The sequence below is a fragment of the Vulpes lagopus genome, chromosome 5 (assembly GCF_018345385.1).
Source record: "Vulpes lagopus strain Blue_001 chromosome 5, ASM1834538v1, whole genome shotgun sequence".
NCBI lineage: Eukaryota > Metazoa > Chordata > Mammalia > Carnivora > Canidae > Vulpes > Vulpes lagopus.
Window position 1 is genome coordinate 81,807,214 of NC_054828.1, and position 19,053 is coordinate 81,826,266.

The window sequence follows — 19,053 nt, forward strand, 5'->3', positions numbered from 1 at the left end:
CTGCCTCTCGGCCCATGAAATCACTACAACCTCAGTATGAATTTGTTTGAGGGCATTCCTCCATGACAGCTTAAGAGCAAGTTGGTGTGGAGGGGTGTGTCTACAGTAATTGTATGTGCGTGTGCATTGGGGAGGAGGAGATCCATCGGTCCATCAGGTCCACTCCCCTGGATCTGACACCTTGCTCACCACATCAGGGATGTGGCATCTGCCTGGCCTTGCGAGCTGTTGCCTGCAGGTCCACCCAGGCTGGCGGTGGCTGCACTCACTGTGGAGATGTGCATCCGAGTTGGGGAGAAGACAGGTGGGCCTGTGCTTGCAGTGCCTGTCTTCTGCTGCTTGCTGTGCAACACGGAGAAAGGGGTCTCTGCAGCCCAGCCAGTCACTGAGCCAAGAGAGCTGCAGGGACAGGCGTGCAGGGAGAGGGCTGGGTGCAAAGGGCAGCGTGACACCAGAGCTCTGCTCCCACCCGGGCCGCACCTTGACCACATAGGAGGGAGAGGAGAACCAGCTGTTGGAGGAGGCTGAGAGAGAACTGGAGGTAGGGCTCCAGTGCTCCCTGGGACCAGGGCCATGTCTCCTTTACCTCCTGAGACCCCTTGGAGGAACGTGGGGGTGGGCGGGGAACTGAAATTCAGTGACAAATGACATAGGTGGGCACGGAAGCTGGGTGGTCAAGAACCCTGCAGGGCTTCCAATGAAGCAGTCCCTCATCATCACCAGTGAGCCCCCCACGAGGATCCCTGTTGGCCTAGTGCAGGGAGGCTCGAGTGTTGAAACCCCTGGTTCCCTTGGAGGGTCAAGATGGGACAAAGGGGGAGGGAAGCAATGGCTGGGAGCAGAAGAAGCTCACCTCATGAAGACTGGGTCTCCCTGTGTGGGACCTTGTGCCTCTGTGTCTGCTCTTCCTTTTGCCACAGTAAGAGACATTCACCAGGGCCTGTGGCCATCAAGCCAAGGACATTTCCCAGCCTCCCTTGCATGAAACTGAGTTCAGCCAACAAGGTGTGAGCTGAAATAAGGTATCCTGTCCCCCAGCCACGCATGGGAGAGGACTCAGTGGGCACTCTCTGCTCCTCCCCTTCCTGGTGGCTGGGGCCTGGGCAAGAAGCACACGTGCCGTTTGGACCTGCAAGTGGTAACTGCGTGCTGAGGGCAGAGCTGTCCACCTGGATAACTTGTCTGCTTCTGGACTGTTACCTGACAAATGAAAAGACTTCTCTCTTGTTTAAGCTCTTGTGTTCTTAGAGTGATTTGTTGTAGCCGTTGGTCCTATGCCCTAGGACATGGCCTTCTGCTTGAGGAGGTGAAGGAAGCAGGAGCAGCTGGTGGAGGTTGTCTGGCACTTTGAACCTGAGCAGGCTGACTGTATTAGGGCCTTTCCTCAGCTTTGCAGTCGGAGCCCCACTCGCCTGTGTGGGATTCACCCGCCCTGTGCCAGGAACACACATACACACACACACACACACACACACACACGCTGTTGGAAGTGCCTGTGGTCCCTGTGGCAGGGCAGCTCCAAGGAGAGCCTGTGGCAGAGGGCAGCTGACCCAAGGATGCCCAGTGCCTGAGCTGGGCCCCAGGCTGCAGAGACAGGCCAGGTCAGTCTGATCCTCCTCCTTGGACTGAGACTAACCACCTGCCCAGCCTCTTACGCTGCAATAACAGCCTGTCATGTGAAGCCTGCCATGGCGTTAACAGAGAGCCATATTTCTCCCAAGGATGTGCTACCTGGAAAATGTCATAGCTCGCACACACAGAGTTGAGGAAGGGTACCAGTCCCCTCACCTGTAGTTGTGACCCAGGCCTTTCCCTGCATCTAGTCAGGAGTAGACCAAAGGTGACCACATGCCATGAGGGCCATGGTCCTGCAAAGAGAAAGGAGCAGGGCTTCTAGGGAGTGGGGGAGAGACAGACGCAGGAGGGGAGCAGTACCCTCCACTGCTGTGCAGATGCCCGGGTTCTTCTGGGGAGTGGAGCGCGAGTGGACAGCATGACAGCCCTTCTGGGATTTCGGATTTCCGTCTGGATGTCCTGGGGCTGCCGTTGTGTGCAGGAGGCCACCCTGTGTGTGGACTCGCCCCTCTTGGTCTCCTCTCCTCCCCCGTGCACATCATCCTAGTTAGCCAGTCTCTCTGGGCACTGCTTGGCTCCTAAGTCATTATTCTGACTCTCAGATGTTTTTCCTTCCTTGGTGACATGTCTGTAGACCTATAGCCTGGTCGTTAGCATGGGCTCACAGCAGATTGCTGGGGCCAAGTCCTAGCTCTGTGGCCTTGGGCATGTTGCTTATCCTTTCTCTGCCTCGGTCTTCTCATCTGTAAAATAGGAATAATCATTATGATAATACCTGCCTCACAGGATCCTTGTGAGGATTTCATGAGTAAAAACAGTCAGCAGCACATGGCAATCACTCAGGAAATGTTTAGTGCCGTTCTTAAACAAACTGGACTCATTTTGTATCTTCATGGTAGAGAGGTCCTTAAAAGCGATTTCTTTTTTGTTATTGAGGTATAGCTGACAGACCACATTATTAGCTCCAGGTGTACAACATAACAATTTGATATCTGTACGTATTGTGAAGTGATCACCACAGTAGGTCTCGTGGAATTCTTTTTCCTGAGATGAGAACTTTTACGATCTGCTGCCTTAAACTTTCGAATACACAATGCAGTATTAATTATAGTCACCATGCCGCACCTTATATCCCCAGGGCTTATTTATTTTATGACTGGAACTTTGTATCTTTTGAACTCCTTCACCCATTTTGCCCACTTCCCACCTCCCACCTCTGACCACCATCGATTTGTTCTCTGCATCTATGAGCTTGGTCTCCCTCCCTCCTTCCCTCCCTCCCTCCCTCCCTTCCTTCCTTTCTTTTAGATTCCACATATAAGTGGTATCATACAGTATTTGCTTTTTTCTTTGTTTTACTTCACTTAGCATAATGGTCCATCCACGTTGTCACAAATAGCAACATCTCATTCTTTTTATGGCTCAATAATACTCCACTTTCTATATACCGCATTTTCCTCATCTGTTTGTTCATTGATTGACTCTTGGGCTGTTTTCCAATATTGACTATTGGAAATACTGCTGCAAAGAACATGGAGGTGTGTGTTATCTTTTTGAGTTAGTGTTTTTGTTTTCTTTGGATAGATACCCAGAAATGGGATTGCTGGATCATATGGTAATTCTATTTTTAAGGTTTCAGAGAATCTCTGTAACATCTTCCATAGTGACTGCACCAATCCCACCAACAGTGCACAAGGGTTCCTTTTTCTCCACATCCTTGCAGGCCCTTGTTGTTTCTTGTGTTTTTGATGTTAGCCATTCTGACAGGTGTGAGGTGATAGCTCTTTGTGGTTTCAATTTGCATTTCCCTGATGGTGAGTGATAGTGAGCATCCTAAAAGTGATTTCTTTTCAAATAAAGCGCATATTATAATATCTAGGGGCTTGGGGGAGATATTGTCTGGTTTCATGTGTGGATGGGAGTTCTGCAGTGTGCGCCCTTTAGACTGAACCCAGCTCAGCCTGTCTCCTGCAGGCAGTTCACCTGGGCCCTCTTGCACAGGGGTGGCACTCAGGGTCCTTGTCAGGGTAGGCCTGGGAGAGGAGGAGCCGGGCTTGGAGTGAGAAGCAAGCCTGACAGATCCTGGCTGTGTAGCCTCAGACCTGGGTAGCCCCACAAGTCGGAGAGTTCTCACATGTGAGAAACACAGTGGGCACAGTCTCAGAGGAAGGGCCTGAGGACACACAGAGAGAAAACTGCATAGAAATTCTTCGAGAGGAGCAGTGTGAAGAAGAAGAGGCGATAACGACCCCCAGACCGGCCAAAGCCCACGAGCCACTGCATCCCCCAGTCCAGTGCTTACGTCCACCCCTGTCACCACCATGCCCAAGAGAAAGGCTGAAGGGGATGCTAAAGGAGAAAAAGCCAAGGTGAAGGATGAGCCACAGAGAAGATCTGCAAGGTTATCTGCTAAACCTGCTCCTCCAAAGCCAGAGCTCAAGCCTAAAAAGGCCCCTGCAAAGAAGGGAGAGATGGTACCCAAAGGAAAAAAGGGGAAGCTGATGCTGGCAAGGATGAAAATAACACTACAGAAAACGGAGATGCCAAAACAGACCAGGCACAGAAAGCTGGAGGTGCTGGAGATGCTAAGTGAAGTGTGTGCATTTTTGATAACTGTGTACTTCTGGTGACTGTACAGTTTGAAATACTATTTTTTTATCAAGTTTTATAAAAATGTAGAATTTTGTTTTACTTTTTTTTTAAGCTATATTGTTAGCACATGGAACACTTCGTTGTTATTTTGGGGGAAGGGCATATGTCACTAATAGAATATCTTCGAAGCTAGATTGATAGCAAGGGGAAAAAACACCTTTCCCTTCTAGTTTTGAGAAACTTCCTCTTCGCTCCCAGGAAGAGGGATTCCTTGATGTTTCACATGAGCCACCTTGGTGGTGTGGAAAAACCAAAATTATTTTTTTTATGTCCTCTTCTCCCTCTCTGCCTTCAACATAGACTTGACTTCCTTAACCCCAGAGACCTGTTGGAACCTGACCCCATGAAATGGTTCCCAGTATATCATGCAATCTGGACTTTACAGTGTCACCACTGAGATGGTGTCCCTCAAAATAGTTCCTTTTTTAGCTTGTGGATCTTCAGATTGATAATTCTGCCATTTTAATTTCATTTCCTGAAAGTCAGGGTCGGCTTGTGAAAAGTTGTTAAACAACATGCTAAATGTCAACCCTCACTCTAAACTTTCCCTGTTCAGAGCATCACATGAAGACTTCATTGGGTTTTATAGTGGCTTTCTGATTTTGGTAGTCCTTTGTTTTTTGTTGTTTGTTTTATTTTTTTAACTGAGAAATGTTTTTATTTTTTATTTTATTTTATTTTTTAAAAAAATTAATTTTTATTGGTGTTCAATTTACCAACATACAGAATAACACCCAGTGCTCATCCCGTCAAGTGTCCCCCTCAGTGCCCGTCACCCACTCACCCCCACCCCCCGCCCTCCTCCCCTTCCACCACCCCTAGTTTGTTTCCCAGAGTTAGGAGTCTTTATGTTCTGTTTCCCTTTCTGATATTTCCCGCACATTTCTTCTCCCTTCCCTTATATTCCCTTTCACTATTATTTATATTCCCCAAATGAATGAGAACATACACTGTTTGTCCTTCTCTGATTGACTTACTTCACTCAGCATAATACCCTCCAGTTCCATCCACGTTGAAGCAAATGGTGGGTATTTGTCGTTTCTAATGGCTGAGTAATATTCCGTGTATACATAAACCACATCTTCTTTATCCATTCATCTTTCAATGGACACCGAGGCTCCTTCCACAGTTTGGCTATTGTGGCCATTGCTGCTAGAAACATCGGGGTGCAGGTGTCCCGGCGTTTCATTGCATCTGAGTCTTTGGGGGTAAATCCCCAACAGTGCAATTGCTGGGTCGTAGGGCAGGTCTATTTTTAACTCTTTGAGGAACCTCCACACAGTTTTCCAGAGTGGCTGCACCAGCTCACATTCCCACCAACAGTGTAAGAGGCTTCCCTTTTCTCCGCATCCTCTCCAACATTTGTGGTTTCCTGCCTTGTTAATTTTCCCCATTCTCACTGGTGTGAGGTGGTATCTCATTGTGGTTTTGATTTGTATTTCCCTGATGGCAAGTGATGCAGAGCATTTTCTCATGTGCTTGTTGGCCATGTCTGTCTTCCTCTGTGAGATTCTCTTCATGTCTTTTGCCTATTTCATGATTGGATTGTTTGTTTCTTTGGTGTTGAGTTTAAGAAGTTCTTTATGGATCTTGGAAACTAGCCCTTTATCTGATACGTCATTTGCAAATATCTTCTCCCATTTTGTAGGTTGTCTTTTAGTTTTGTTGACTGTATCCTTTGCTGTGCAAAAGCTTCTTATCTTGATGAAGTCCCAATAGTTCATTTTTGCTTTTGTGTCTTTTGCCTTCGTGGATGTATCTTGCAAGAAGTTACTGTGGCCAAGTTCAAAAAGGGTGTTGCCTGTGTTCTCCTCTAGGATTTTGATGGAATCTTGTCTCACATTTAGATCTTTCATCCATTTTGAGTTTATCTTTGTGTATGGTGCAAGAGAGTGGTCCAGTTTCATTCTTCTGCATGTGGATGTCCAATTTTCCCAGCACCATTTATTGAAGAGACTGTCTTTCTTCCAATGGATAGTCTTTCCTCCTTTATCGAATATTAGTTGACCATAAAGTTCAGGGTCCACTTCTGGGTTCTCTATTCTGTTCCATTGATCTATGTGTCTGTTTTTGTGCCAGTACCACACTGTCTTGATGACCACAGCTTTGTAGTACAACCTGAAATCTGGCATTGTGATGCCCCCAGCTATGGTTTTCTTTTTTAAAATTCCCCTGGCTATTCGGGGTCTTTTCTGATTCCACACAAATCTTAAAATAATTTGTTCTAACTCTCTGAAGAAAGTCCATGGTATTTTGATAGGGATTGCATTAAACGTGTAAATTGCCCTGGGTAGCATTGACATTTTCACAATATTAATTCTGCCAATCCATGAGCATGGAATATTTTTCCATCTCTTTGTGTCTTCCTCAATTTCTTTCAGAAGTGGTCTGTAGTTTTCAGGGTATAGATCCTTTACCTCTTTGGTTAGGTTTATTCCTAGGTATCTTATGTTTTTGGGTGCAATTGTAAATGGGATTGACTCCTTAATTTCTCTTTCTTCAGTCTCATTGTTAGTGTATAGAAATGCCATTGATTTCTGGACATTGATTTTGTATCCTGCCACGCTGCCAAATTGCTGTATGAGTTCTAGCAATCTTGGGGTGGAGGTTTTTGGGTTTTCTATGTAGAGTATCATGTCATCTGGCGAAGAGGGAGAGTTTGACTTCTTCTTTGCCAATTTGAATGCCTTTAATGTCTTTTTGTTGTCTGACTGCTGAGGCTAGGACTTCCAATACTATGTTGAATAGCAGTGGTGAGAGTGGACATCCCTGTCTTGTTCCTGATCTTAGGGGAAAGGCTCCCAGTGCTTCCCCATTGAGAATGATATTTGCTGTGGGCTTTTCGTAGATGGCTTTTAAGATGTCGAGGAAAGTTCCCTCTATCCCTACACTCTGAAGAGTTTTGATCAGGAATGGATGCTGTATTTTGTCAAATGCTTTCTCTGCATCTAATGAGAGGATCATACGGTTCTTGGTTTTTCTCTTGCTGATATGATGAATCACATTGATTGTATTACGAGTGTTGAACCAGCCTTGTGTCCCGGGGATAAATCCTACAGGGTCATGGTGAATAATTTTCTTAATGTGCTGTTGGATCCTATTGGCTAGTATCTTGTTGAGAATTTTTGCATCCATGTTCATCAGGGATATTGTTCTGTAATTCTCCTTTTTGGTGGGGTCTTTGTCTGGTTTTGGAATTAAGGTGATGCTGGCCTCATAGATCGAATTTGGAAGTACTCCATCTCTTTCTATCTTTCCAAACAGCTTTAGTAGAATAGGTATGATTTCTTCTTTAAATGTTTGATAGAATTCCCCTGGGAAGCCATCTGGCCCTGGACTCTTGTGTCTTGGAAGGTTTTTGACGACTGCTTCAATTTCCTCCCTGGTTATTGGTCTGTTCAGGTTTTCTATTTCTTCCTGTTCCAGTTTTGGTAGTTTGTGGCTTTCCAGGAATGAGTCCATTTCTTCTAGATTGCCTAATTTATTGGCGTATTGCTGTTCATAATATGTTTTTAAAATCGTTTGTATCCTTGGTGTTGGTAGTGATCTCTCCTTTCTCATTCATGATTTTATTAATTTGAGTTCTTTCTCTTCTTTTTAATAAGGTTGGCTAATGGTTTATCTATCTTAATAATTCTTTCAAAGAACCAACTCCTGGTTCTGTTGATCTGTTCCACAGTTCTTCTGGTCTCGATTTTGTTGAGTTCTGCTCAAATTTTAATTAACTCTCTTCTGCTGGGCGTAGGGCCCAACTGCTGTTTTTTCTCTAGCTCCTTTATGTGTAAGGTTAGCTTTTGTATTTGAGTTCTTTCCAGTTTTTGAATGGATGCTTGTATTGCGATGTATTTCCCCCTTAGGACTGCTTTTGCTGCATCCCAAAGATTTTGAATGGTTGTATCTTAATTCTCATTAGTTTCTATGAATCTTTTTAATTCTTCCTTAATTTCCTGGTTGACCCTTTCATCTTTTAGCAGGATGGTCCTTAACCTCCACGTGTTTGAGGTCCTTCCAAACTTCTTGTTGTGATTTAGTTCTAATTTCAAGGCATTATGGCCTGAGAATATGCAGGGGATGATCCCAATCTTTTGGTATCGGTTCAGACCCGATTTTTGACCCAGTATGTGGTCTATTCTGGAGAAAGTTCCATGTGCACTTGAGAAGAATGTGTATTCAGTTGAGTTTGGATGTAAAGTTCTGTAGATATCTGTGAAATCCATCTGGTCCAGTGTATCATTTAAAGCTCTCGTTTCTTTGGAGATGTTGTGCTTAGAAGACCTATCGAGGGTAGAAAGAGCTAGACTGAAGTCACCAAGTATAAGTGTATTATTATCTAAGTATTTCTTCACTTTGGTTATTAATTGGTTTAAATATTTGGCAGCTCCCACATTCGGGGCATATATATTGAGGATTGTTAATTCCTTTTGTTGGATAGATCCTTTAAGTATGAGATAGTGTCCCTCTTCATCTCTCACTACAGTCTTCGGGGTAAATTTTAGTTTATCTGATATAAGGATGGCTACCCCTGCTTTCTTTTGAGGACCATTTGAATGGTAAATGGTCCTCCAACCTTTTATTTTCAGGTTGTAGGTGTCCTTCTGTCTAAAAGGAGTCTCTTGTAGACAGCAAATAGATGGGTCCTGCTTTTTTATCCAGTCTGAAACCCTGCGCCTTTTGATGGGGTCATTAAGCCCGTTCACGTTCAGAGTTACTATTGACAGATATGAGTTTAGTGTCATCATGATATCTATTCAGTCCTTGTTTTTGTGGATTGTTCCACTGAACTTCTTCTTAAAGGGGAATTTTAAGAGTCCCCCTTAACATTTCTTGCAGAGCTGGTTTGGAGGTCACATATTCTTTCAGTTCCTGCCTGTCTTGGAAGCTCTTTATCTCTCCTTCCATTTTGAATGAGAGCCTTGCTGGATAAAGTATTCTTGGTTGCATGTTCTTCTCATTTAAGACCCTGAATATATCCTGCCAGCCCTTTCTGGCCTACCAGGTTTCTGTGGAGAGGTCTGCTGTTACCCTAATATTCCTCCCCATTAAAGTCAGGGATTTCTTGTCTCTTGCTGCTTTAAGGATTTTCTCTTTATCTTTGGAATTTGCAAGCTTCACTATTAATTGTCGAGGTGTTGAACTGTTTTTATTGATTTTAGGGGGGATCTCTGTATTTCCTGGATCTGAATGCCTGTTTCCCTTCCCAGATTAGGAAAGTTTTCAGCTAGGAGTTGTTCAAATACATATTCTGGCCCTCTGTCCCTTTTCGGCGCCCTCGGGAACCCCAATTAAAGGTAGGGTTTTCTTCCTCAGGCTGTCGTTTATTTCCCTTAATCTGTCTTCATGGTCTTTTAATTGTCTGTCTCTTTTTTCCTCAGTTTCGCTCTTTGCCATCAACTTGTCTTCTATGTCACTCACTTGTTTTTCCACCTTGTTAACCCTCGTCATTAGGACTTCTAGTTTGGATTGCATCTCATTCAATTGATTTTTAATTTCTGCCTGATTGGATCTAAAGTCTGCAGCCATGAAGTCTCTTGAATCCTTTATGCTTTTTTCTAGAGCCACCAGTAGCTGTATAATAGTGCTTCTGAATATGCTTTCTGACATTGAATTGTAATCCAGATTTTGTAACTCTGTGGGAGAGAGGACTGTTTCTGATTCTTTTGAGCTGAGGTTTTCCTTCTAGTCATTTTGCTCAGTGCAGAGTGGCCAAAACAAGTTGTATTGGGAAAAGGAGAAAAAGAGAGGAGAGAAAGAAGGAAAGAAAAGAGAAAAAGAAAAAAGAAAAAAGGAAGAAAAAAAGGAAAAAAGAGAAGAAAAAGAGAAAGAAAAAGAAAGAAAGGTGAAAAAAAAAAAAGGGTGGGGGAAGCAATCAGAAATCAAAAAGAAAAAAAAACCACGGGGGAGTATCTTCTTATTCTGTATACTTTAAGTCCCTTGACTTCCCCTGGAACTGGTCCGTCTCGCTGGTCTTCTGGGCTCCGGGCCTGCTGTGCTGATTCTCAGGTGTTAGCACTTGGGGGAGCTGCTCTGCCCCTGCCTGGTGCAGGGCTCACTGGGGGTTGTTTACCCCGCGAGGCCCCGGGAGGAAGCCACAGTGGCGGGGGCAGCTCTGGGACCCTGGAGTCAGCTCCCGCAGTAACTCCGGGGCTCTCGGTCTGCAGGGCCTGGAGGCTCCGGGGTGGGGCTGCTGATCTGCTCAGTTCCAGGCAGGAGCGTCCTTGCGGTCCTGGGCCCTCCCGGCCTCTGCCTGTCCCGGGGGAGGCCGGATCCTGGGCTGTGTCCCGGCGCCCTGTGCTCCGGGGCCTGCGCTGTTGGATTCGCGCTCCCGCCCCGCAGCCCCCTCCGCGGAGCCGCCGCCCGAGCCCCTCCGAGCTGCTCCGTATCCCGCCGTGCGCGCTGCAGCCCTTAGGGAGCTCGGCGCACTCTCCCGGGGCGCAGGTGCCTGTTAGTGTCCCAGGGAGCCCGAGGGCATCCCCGCCCTCCTGGGTCCTGCTCCACCTCCCTGCGAGTCCCTTTCTTCCCGGGAAGGTTGGTGCAGCTCCTGCTTCTCCGGGACGGGGCTCTCCTGCCCTGGGGACACTCGCCCCGGCCTCAGCCCGGCTCCTCGTGGGCCCCTCCCCCTTGGAGGCCTTTTGTTCCTTTATTTCTTTTTCCCCGTCTTCCTACCTTGATAGAAGCGCGAACTCTTCTCACTGTAGCCTTCCAGCTGGTCTCTCTTTAAATCTCAGGCCGAATTCGTAGGTTTTCAGGATGATTTGAAGGTTATCTAGGTAATTTGGTGGGGACAGGTGACTTGGGGACCCTACTCTTCCGCCGTCTTGCCCCTCCTCTCTCTTTGGTAGTCCTTTGAAGAAGGGAGTTTGAAAGTTGTAAACTGTTAATGATCATCTGCCCATGTCCTGCCTGAAATACCATGATTGTTTATGAAAAGTATCTTTAATAAAGCTGGATACAGTTTGGCTTGGAAAAAAAAAAAGAAATTCTTTGAGAAACCAGAAGTTCAAAGTTTGGTCTGGTGTAAGCTCAGTGGTGACCTTTCGACCCTGTCGGCTTCCCAGGCTGCCTGGGTCAGGCTGTGAGTCAGGACTCTGATGCGAGCCTGCAGACCACCGAGTCTGGAGAGCTGGAGGGTTTGGGCCTTGCATTTGACAAACTTCCCAGGGGACGTGGAACATGCCTGGGGGCTGAGGTTTCTGCCCCAAGGAGGAGGACACCCTTTGCCAGGGGAGGCTAACGGTGTGAGGCGAGAGGTTGTTAGAGCGTGTTAGCACCTGCTGCCACAGGATAGCAGAGACCCGGGGCCAAGGGCCGGGCTGACTGCCCCTTTCTCTGCACCGTAGCAGCTCAGGAAAACTGGCCTCCAGGCAAATCCCCAGTTGACCAGGCTCCCAAACGAGATCAGTTTGTCCTGACTCACTCTGGTGGGGACACTCAGTGCTTGGCCCACCTGATGGCCTAGGGGCCCTAGAACTTTCCCCTCAGGAGCCCCTGGGAACTGTGCCTAGGACTTCACAGCCTGAGGACTGGCTGCTCCGCCCTAGGCGCCCCAGGGGCCAATTGTCCTCCTCGACATCCACCTTCCTCTTGACTCTTCAAGGTGACACATGCTAAGTATGGATGCGAGGACACGAGGACAAGCTTCAGGACAAAAAGGACCAAGGCAGCTTTGACAGAGCACTTGGGAAGCTGGGAGGGGAGCCATCTGAGGGGCTACTGTGGACGCACTGAGTTAGGACAGCACATTAGAGCGATTACACTTGGCAGAAAAAAATAAATGAGCCGAGTGTTTGGAAAGCCACTTGATTTCAGTCTTTGAACCACCCTCACATATTCCAGCAAAATGCAAATCGTGTTGATTCCTGGAGTAGGTGAGCTTTCCTTTACCTGTGAGTCTATTGTACAGTCAGGCTTCCTGGTCACTCTGTGGTCTTCTCTCTTCCTCGTGTGAAAAGACAATTTTGTAATTAATCTTATCACTACAATGGGCTCCATCTTTCATATTTTAAAGTTCTCAGGTGTGGCACCAGAGAAGAAATAAGACAAAGGAAACTGGGGGCTGCTCCATGGTAAATGTGGATCAAATCTTCTCAGCCCTGTGAGGTGTGAGGTCCATGTCTTGAAGGGCAGTGGTGGGGACGTGTAGGAAGCATCTTGGACATGTTGCCTATGGCTGCTGCTATGCATGCATGGCTCTGACCATTGGATAGTTAGCTCTTGCCAGTAATAATCAGTCACTCAGTTTTGGGCTTGGAGAATCTGGCTCCTGAGAAAGGGTTTGCTGGCTGTGAGGGGTGAGGAAGGAGATGCAGCTTGGGGTGGGCTTGGGTGAGAAGCCCAGGGTTGACTCATACATGGAAATATCAACATTCAGTTTACCCCAAAACAACCCATCACATTTTCACCTCAGTGGTGGGCTTTGGCTTTCCAAACAATCACCATCCAGGAAAGTTAGAGCTGTGTGGAGCCCTCTCAGAGACTTTACAGCCAGGGCGCCTCCTCAGCAGAGGACTCAGGAACAGTACGGGTTGTTGTGGTGCCTAGGGCCACACAGGTGGTAAAGGATGGGACCCAGAACTTTCGTCCGCAGACACAAGTCTCAAGAGCTTGCCAGCCTGCGGCCTCCTTTCTACACCTGCTCTGGCCCAGCTGTTGTGGGGAGAGGGGGGAGGTCAAAAAAAGGAAGTGCTAAAGTTGGGCTGTTACGCATAGGCAAAGGGGTAAGCAAAGAATTTGGGGAGGTGAGAAGAACCAGGAAAAGAACACAGAGAGCCCACATGCAGGTGTGGCTGCCAGCTGAGTGTACCTTTCCAATAAGAGTAACAATGACCTCTGTAGACCTGTTGGTTCATCTTTATTAGTTTTAAAAAGATTTATTTATTTATTTTGGGGGGAGGGGCAGAGGGAATGAGAGAGAGGGAGAGAGAGAGAGAGACCTCAGCCGACTGTGTTGAGGGCAGAGCCTGACACAGGCTGGGTCTCACTGGCCTGCCATCACAACCTGAGTGGAAACCAAGAGTCAGGGGCCTGACCAACTGAGTCACCCAGGTGCCCTGGTTCATCTTTAAAGGGGGAAAGGGAAGGTTTTTGTAAAGTCTAAATGAGAGGTTTCTGAAGATCACTTCAAAAGCTTAGAAGAGTATTCAAATACAAGCTATTATTGATTAAAATTCTGCATAGATCTGAGAGGTAATAGTTTAAGCTCCCCAAAGGTAGTCTCTTATCAGGAGCAGCCAAGATACGATTATTCTGTGCCCATAAACCTTCCAGGAAAGGGGCCATTACTAATACAGCATTGTTGTTATTATTATTTTATTATTTTTTGGGGGGAGGGGCTGCAACAGAGGAAGTAAAATGCTTTCAGTGAGGTCTCCCTCTCTCTCTCTCTGTCTCTCTCTCTCCCTCCCTCTGCCCCTCCCTCCCAAAATAAAAAAATCCTTGGGCTGCATATAAACGTGTGATCTTGAGGCCCCGCGTCGACCCCTCCGCGGCCCTCTGCACCCGCGCCCCTCCGGCAGCCCTGAAGGTGGCCTCCCTCTTCCGAGGAGCGCTGGCGCCCTCTGGTGGACACAGCCCGACACGGCGGCGCCGCACAGGCGCGATGGCGCGAGAGGCCGCTAGGGGCGCTGCGCACGGCGGAGGGAAGCGCGGGGCGCCCAGACGTTGGGACAGATGAAACACAGACCCTGTTCTTTCCGCCTGTTGCGTTTTAGAATGGAGCCCAGAGGTTTTACAAATACAGGACAATCTTATTGGTTGACTCCGAATTATTTAAAGCATGCAATAATTCCGAATTATCGAGGCAGAAGCTTCTCTGTTTCCCAAGTAGCAAGAGCATTGGCTAAACAAATCCAGTCTATTGTTCCTTCACACTCCGGGCTGCCTCTCAGTTCTTCAAGCCCCGGGGTCATTCCTTCCAGCTGCCAGAGTGGGCTAACTTCTCAGGCACTCAGGCAGAGAAATGAAAAGAAGGCGGTTGATTTCCAAATTAAACCAGATTGAAAAAAACAAACAAACAACAGATTGAAATTCACATTAAGCCACACTATTAATCACAAAAGGGCTTTCATTTGTTGAGTGTCTACTATACACTAGGCACTTTTTTTTTTTTTTAAAGATTTTATTTCTTTATTTGAGAGCCAAAGAGAGCAAGCACACGAGGGAGGAAGAGAGAGGCAGAAGGAAAAGTAGGCTCCCACTGAGCAAGGAGCTTGATGTGGGACTCGATCCCAGGACCCTGGGATTCATGACCTGAGCCAAAGGCAGACATTTAACCAACTGAGCCACTCAGGTAGCCCTCACCAGGCACTTTAAATTTAATATTTCTAATCCTTACATCAGCATAGCAGGTTAAGCTTTATTTTCACAAGAAAGCAGAGAATCAGAGAGGTTAAGTGACTTGCCAACAGCCACACAGCTCTGGGTATCAACTGAGATAGGCAGGTGATGATGTGGCAAAATCAGCAGCCTCCACATTCCAGGGGCCTTGTGAAGCCAGCAACAGTCTAATCCCTACAAACACACCAAGTTCATCAGTTCCTGCTACATCATGTTCGATCTGAGTCTGGACTGATCGGCTGTCAGCCTAGAGGCACTGCTGGGTGCTGGGGCAGAGGCCAGAGAGCTTACAGCCCTGGGTGGAGTAAGAACTGCTCAGTGTTCCCCACCCCAACAAGTGGCTCACCCCTGTGCAGCTGCTTAGGCATCAGAGGCAGGAGACGCTGGGGGCCAGCACTACAGTCAGGGTGTCTGATGTGCTGGTGCCTCCCTCCCAGCTTCTGGGTCTCATTGGCTTTTCCCCGGCTTCCTTCCTCAGTCCCTGTGCTGCTGCATCGCAAAGCTGCTCACAGTACATTCATGGATTAGCCAAGAAATAATGCATATTCTTGTGGATTCAATCCATTCTCAACATTGCAAGTGAAACTGACCGTGGGTGAGAGTATGTACACTTGATGACATTTTTCACTGGCTCTCAGTTAATAGAAGAATACGTCTGCTTGACCTACTTAAAAAATTTGATGAGAGAAAAACCGTTGCAAGTCAGTTGCAGACTCAATGGTTGGAAGACTCCATGGATCAGAAGCTGATGACAGATCAACTTTATGATGTAAAATTTAAGTGTCAAGGGATCATTGCCAACAAAAATAATTTCAGGAATGTAAAAAATGAAAAATGGGAAAAATTGGAAACTGTTTCCCAGTGCAAGAGGGAACATGCATTAAGAAATTAAATTGCATTAAAGGAGTTTGCTGGGAAAAATGCTGGCTCAGTGAAAATCTGTCTGAGCTTCCATCTTCTGTGACCCCCATGTCCATGTCAATGACCTTTTCTGGCTTTCTGCCCCCAGTGGCTTCTGCAGATGTCACTGACTCTCTTTGTGCCTATTTACACGAGTGACAACTCTGGTTCCAAATATTGACCTTGGAACTCCAGCTCTCTGCATACAATCTCTTCATTGTCCACCTGTTCCGTTCTCTATCCCTTCCCTTTTAGAGGTCATTTTGTGTTCCTCCCTACATTTCTGTTCTTCTCTCCCTGGGCTGTTTCCAACCATCTTGGGTATTCTGTGCTGATGGCTACAAAATTGATATCCTTAACTGTTCTGAACTTCAAATAACAGCAACGACAAAAAGACTGATTACCTTAAGCAGGAAAAGGAATTTATTGGAAAGATAATAGGTTTCTTGAGAGCTGACAGGAGAGCTGGAGAGACCAGGCACAGGACCTGAGCAATAGGGAGGGGGAGCAGAGAAGGCAGGACCTGCGCCAGGGTCACACCACAGGGTTGCATGAGGGACTTCAAACTGCCTGGCTTCTTCATGTCACTTGCCCAAGACTTGGCCTTCCCCTAGGCCGCCTGCACCTGCCTGGGCTGCCAGCGTGAGGGGAGAGCCGGGATCTGGGCTTGGTGGCAGGGGGCCCCCTCTCACCACGATTTACACAGTGGCAGATTCTGTAAACACAGGAAGTGGGTTCAGGGCCATTGAGCCCACAGAGCCTAAAATATTTACCAGATGGCCTTTTATGTAAAATGAGTGCCAGGCCCTGATTTAGAGGTTGAATGGTCACAGACTTGAAGGTCGACCGGTCACAAGATTTTTCAGGCCAGGCTTGTGTTATCTTTGGTGTTCTGTTTGCTTCTGGGGTTCCAGGTGCAAGTACCAACGGCCAACTGTCTTATCCAGATACAGAGTTTAAATCTGAAGACTCCGGCCACTTGCTTATGGACCTTTGCGCTGAATTCACTCCTCATCCCACACCAATTATCTCAAGACCATCGGAAACTACCAGCTTAGAGGGGGAGTCAAAGCCCTTAATCCGTTCTAGGCCACTGGAGTGGTTCTTTGGTCTTGGAGAGAGATCTGAAAACAAAACACTGGAGAAGGATTAGGGCCATACCACGGACTTACTTCCTGCTACAAGGCTATCTCCTAATTTATAAATGCTTCAGTTCAGTGGCTAGATGCTAGAATCAGTTAATTTAGCTTTTTTGACCCATAAAAGCACCGCTTCCTTGGGTTCTGAGGCAGCTTGGATGACGTGCTGTAGGCAGAGAGAGCAATGTTTTCAACAGAGCTCTTCTCCCTTCCCACCACCATTGGGAACCCGTCAGGTTTCCCTGAGGTTATTCTGGAAGGGGCCAAGAGTACCCCACACATACCAATATTCTGACTTTTTCCTCAATTATTTCCTCCAGATCAGTAGGTTGGTTCATGCCTCCTAGCATGTTGGAGGTGACAACGTAACAAAGGTTTTGCCCTGGCATAACATGCAATGAATCAGAATTTGTTATAAGACAGACCCCAAATTACAATGAATTTGATCGAAGTGACCCATCTCTCACGTCATTGCCTAAAGGTAGGTAGTCTAGGGTTGGTATGACCGCTCTGCCTTAAGAGGTTGTCCAAGGACCCAGAACCTTTCTATCTGGTTGCTTCCCCGGGAGATTAATGTCTTCCTGCCCATATTCCATGCGGTAGGATGGAGGGAGCAAACATGACTTCGTCCCTGCCCCCTTTATAGGCATGCCCGGGAAGTGGCCTACCTCCCTCTTCCCACATCTCACTGGCCAAAGCTAGTCATATAACCACATACAGCTGAGAAGAGGCTGGAGATGCCACCTTTACTGGAGGGAACAAACAGATTCCATGTTGGTGGCCAGCTCTTATCTCTAATGTAGACTCTATAATCAATTAATCCCCACCAAGTCGGGTCAGATTGTTTTGATTGCGACTCTGGCCCCGTAGTCTATTATAACCACCATGATTATCTTGCTTTTTGGCAGACAAATGCCTGAAATCAGCATCTTTCCTTCTGATGTCTTTCCCTTTCCATGAAAACCAAGGATCCCACTTCAACTGCATCTAATTGTTTCATTGGTTTATGGAAATCAGTCATGAAACTGCTTTTCAGAGATGCTGGCGCTCTCCTTGCCAGCACATCTTGGTCTTCTAGGCCCTCCTGACGATAGAACTAACAGATGTATGGGCATGTCAAACATGATAAATCCTCTACAGCATTTTCTCTCTCTACGTGTTGGCTTCTTTTCTCCACTATTCCCTGGAATTCCGTTTCGCATGAGTTACTGATGAGTCCCAGTTTCAAATCAACAACTGACATGACAATTAGGGCCACTTACGGCGGCTGGAACTAGCACACTGACTCCTGATTTCTGGGGAGAGTGCTCCTAATTAAATAGTAACGTAAAATTATGTAGTCTTGGCAAATGCTGTGATGTGCAACCCCCTGTCCCAACCCTCCCCACGCCACTCCCCCAAGGAATGAAGGTCTCATTTCCTCAGTTGCTGGGGATGTTGTAGACACTGGGTGTCAGAGTGAAGAAAACCGCATTGCTCAAGGTCATGCCCCTTTTCTGGAGCAGCCACATCCGGTAGCTGGTCAAAGCTGGGTTATAAAGGTCTAGAACCTTGGCCCCAACTTGGATGACTCTGCATGTCCGTTTTAGCTCACAGTGGGGCCGGCTGAGGCTTGGGCTGCCAGTGCACACAGCACACTGTACTCGATTTCCCTCTGCCCAGTTTTGCTTCCGTCCCTTCTATTCCACACGCGTGGTCCCAAGAGCACTTCCTAATAAAGGTTCAGCATGTGAATCTCCATCTCTGAGTCTGCCTCTCTGAAATTCTGTGGATGAAGATTTTACTTAGAGTAACTATGCCTCCTGCTTCCAGGTCAAGCTGGGGTCTGACTCTGGTTATAGACCTATGAGCAATGAGCAGTGAGGTAGGGGAAGGAGGTGGGAGTAGAACTGTCTTCCTTCTGAAATGTGTGAAGAGAGTACCAGCATCTTCAGACTAGGCATCAGGGAGGGGAATGTGTTTCAGCTGCCAAAGAAGACTTGGTGCCGGTTTGAATGTTCAGTGTTATAATTACGAGTACTTCCGATCTTCCCAGGTGTCTTTATTACAATTTTGGGGGTGTTACAAGTCTTTCCTGAAAATGCCTTAACCTTCACATAACATACCTAGGACGTTTGTCAATTCAATAGATGTTGAAATTTGGCAATGCAACCCTGTACTTGGTTTTCAGCTATTTTAGACTGCAAATAATTAGATAACACATTTTTGGAAAGTCTTTGGGTTGAAAATTTAGAGATTTAGGCTTGTTGTTTTCTTCTTTAAAAAGGCCCAGTGCTCCCTGACTTCGGCCCATGGCGTGATCCTGGAGACCTGGGATCGAGTCCCACATCAGGCTCCCTGCATGGAGCCCGCTTCTCTCTTTGCCTGTGTCTCTGCCTCTCTCTCTCTCAGTATCTGTCATGAATAAATAAATAAAATCTTTTTTTAAAAAAAGGCGCAATGTTCTTAGGAAAAG

At 46.9% G+C, this 19,053-nt stretch overlaps 1 pseudogene; it reads left to right on the forward strand.

Annotated features, from left to right (window-relative positions):
• The first annotated feature begins 3,896 nt into the window (after nt 1-3,896).
• Nucleotides 3,897-4,268, forward strand: LOC121492091 (annotated as a pseudogene).
• The last annotated feature ends 14,785 nt before the right edge of the window (nt 4,269-19,053 follow it).